General features: G+C 38.1%; 1 pseudogene; it reads right to left on the bottom strand.

The window, feature by feature from the left end:
- Nucleotides 1-270: 270 nt before the first annotated feature.
- On the bottom strand, nucleotides 271-389 carry LOC111911892 (5S ribosomal RNA; annotated as a pseudogene).
- Nucleotides 390-3,278: the final 2,889 nt, after the last annotated feature.

The following is a 3,278-nucleotide window of genomic DNA, read 5'->3' as shown; positions in this document are numbered from 1 at the left end:
GGGTCTTCATGCACTTTCTTGAGTACAAACTTCTCTAATCAGCCCGTTTAAAGCCTTATTGAATGCTTTATAGCTCGTGCCTTTGCAAGTGGTCCATTTTCACAATGTTATTAGATGAATCATATCAGCGTACTGGTCCTATCCGAGGGGTATCACTATGGACTCGAAGTGTCCGCATCGAGTTTGGAAGGTAGTCTTCGGGACATCCTTCCCTAACACTCGAAATTGCTGATATTCGGATCTCGGTCCATTTAATGGAAGTCCTGTCAAGGCATGCACCACAAGGATTTCCCAAGGTATCACCCATCCTAGTATTACGCTCGCCCAAGCACGCTTAACTGCGGAGTTCTAATGGGATCCGGTACATTAGTGCTGGTATGATCGCACCTACTAAAGTCTGTCTTCTTGAAGAATAAGGCTGGAGCTCTCAAAGGTGAGGAGCTTGGTCTTATCATTCTTATTGTTGAGTAGTCTAATTAGATACATTTGTATATCATTTCTTATCCGGGGTTGACTCCACGTTGAGTATCAAATCTAATGCACATAGTAAGTAAAGTAAACAACCATTACATTACATATATAGAAGTTTACATTTGTTTCAAAAGTAAGTTGTACAAGTGATACATAGTATATATGAACAAAATAAGACGTGTCTTGAACGCACTCCATCTTCACCGAAAGGAATCATCGGGTACCTGTCTAACGCGAACCTGAGAATACAAGCAGTTTGAAAATCAGCATAACGCTAGTGAGTTCATAAGCGATTTTGTTTTGTGAAAAATGTACAAGTTCCTTTTCGTTTCTGAAAATGTTACACGCCAAGAAAATCCCATATTTTCTTAAAAGTTAGTTATTAAATCCCAAAATGTAATGTAAAGATGTACACTGAAAACATGTTTACCCTTAAGAAATGTAAAGTTTATTTATCTGGTTTGTTACACTTTTCTGGTTATGTACAAATGTTCCCCAGGAAAATCCCATATTTTCCTGAATGTTGGTTACCAAATGTGAAAGATGTATACTGAAAACCTGGTTATCCTTGTGAAATGTATTAGTTTTAACACATATATAAAACTAATATTTACAAAGTAAATTAATTACTTTATTCATTATTACTATTAAGTAAATCTCTGTTATCCTAATTGGGAGTTCCATAACCATATAATAGACTAGATATGGCAATAAGTAGTCCACATCACCTTATGACTTTCATCACCCTTGAACCATTTCGGTTCGGCTGTAGCTAGCAGCGAGGTGCGGGGTAGTCAGACCCATATAGATCTATACACTCAAGTCACGCTCCCTATATAAGAGATTCTGGTTACAGATGCGGTCCTCCACTTGCGTATCTCTGTGGAGTGTTCACTGAGGACGTGTCTCCAATTATATAGGATTAACAAATTTACTAGTAATAATACAATAATCCCCCACTCGCGTATCTCTGTGGAGTGTTACCGAGGACAAAAACAGTGTACTAAATTTTATGTTCAAATGTTCAAATGTCATAGTTTTAACTGATAAAATATGGAAAACCATTTGTGAAATATAAAACATAACAGCTTATAACTAATTTCACAAATAATGTGTATGACTTTCCTGCATGTTTCAAACGATTATCTTTTACGGTTATTAGTGTTAAAAGCATATGAATTATGAAACACACATATGTAAAACAAGTTTTTAAGTACAAGTATCCCTTGTACTTTGCTTGTATTCCCCCTGAAAACATTGAAAAAGGGTAGGGGTATGAACTCACCAGTCGGGAAAACGTGACGGTTTGGATGCTAGTTGTTAGTTCGAGGCTTGATTACGCGCGAGGTTCCTATGTAATATGAAATGATATACAAATGTATCTAATTAGACTTTGAACCACTAATTAGACGTGAATATGCACTCCAAGACGTGAAAAACACTTCAATTCAAGTGTTAGGAGTGATCCGGGTAGCATCTAAGGGTGTGTAGGGCCTAAATATGGAGCTTACTCTTCAAAAGTAAACTCCTTGAGGAGTTTACGGCCCATTGACCATATCCCCATGAGTTTACGGCTGTAAACTCATGGATGGTGGGTTCTTGGATGCCAAATGGTCATACAATGCACATGGAAAGGTTCTAGGGTTGATTCCATGGCTTAGGAAGTGATCGGGACTTGAAATGGCCTTGGGAAATTAGTTTATGGTCTAAGGTGATGTTCTTGGGGAGTTTACTACCTTAAACTCATGAGTTTAAAACCGTAAACTCATGTTTGTCCATGAATCAAGGGCTTTGGTGGTTGTAATTCAATCACATGTGATTCTAGGTCCAAAACCAAGTTATTCAAGGGGTTAAAGGCACCTTAACACCCTTTGAAGGGTGTTTACGGCCTAAGGAGGTGGGTTTACGGTCCAAGAATGTTCTTGGGCCGTAAACTCAAGTTTATCCCATTTGATGATTTCACCCCTCAAATCTATGTGTTTAAATGTTCCAAACCCGAAATAGCAAGCCCCTAATTTATGTATTAAGCCTAAGGGTGGTTTGGGAGTGTTTGGAACTTGATTTTACAAGTTTAGAGGGTATTTACGGCCTAAACATGTGCTTGGGCCGTAAACCCTCTTTTATGCCCCAAAATTGATTATTTTAAGGTGCAAACACTCCTAGGCTAAATCCCCAATTAGTTTCCAAGCTTTTAGGGACAAATTTGGGTCATTTTGGCCTCTTTTTAGGGGTTTACGGCCTAAGGAAGGTCTTAGGCCGTAAACTCCAATTTAACAGCTTATAAGGTCGATTTTTGGGGTATAATCACAAGCCAAGATGTTTAGAATAAGTTAGGGTAAGGAGACTTATGATTTAAAGGCGTTTGGTTGCGGATTTGAGACGAAATCAGGCTTTATGAGAGAGAGTATAGAGAGAGAATGAAAAAGGGGTGGAATGAAGTCCATTCCCCCTTATATATGGGTTGATGTTGGAGCTCAGTGGTATTCTACCCGATACTGCCGTTAGACGGGGCTTTTGGTCGCACCCAATTTAGTGGTCGTAATAAAATTTAACTTTTCCAAATTAATATGGAAATGTAATCTAAGTGTTTTTATTTATTTTATTACGACGAATAACGACATAGAATATAACTAAATAAAACCTTTATTTATTTTACGACCTCAAATTAACGGAACTTTTATAACGTGGAATATTCCGTTAACGGAAACGGGGTAATGTAACGGAATAACTTTGGGTTGTCACATCATCCCCCCGTTAGAGGGAATTTCGTCCCGAAATTCAGGTCTAGGCAAGGTAGTAGGTATGAA

This window comes from Lactuca sativa, chromosome 2, assembly GCF_002870075.4.
Source record: "Lactuca sativa cultivar Salinas chromosome 2, Lsat_Salinas_v11, whole genome shotgun sequence".
In the NCBI taxonomy this organism is placed as follows: Eukaryota; Viridiplantae; Streptophyta; class Magnoliopsida; order Asterales; family Asteraceae; genus Lactuca; species Lactuca sativa.
This window is presented reverse-complemented; position numbering and strand designations above follow the sequence as displayed.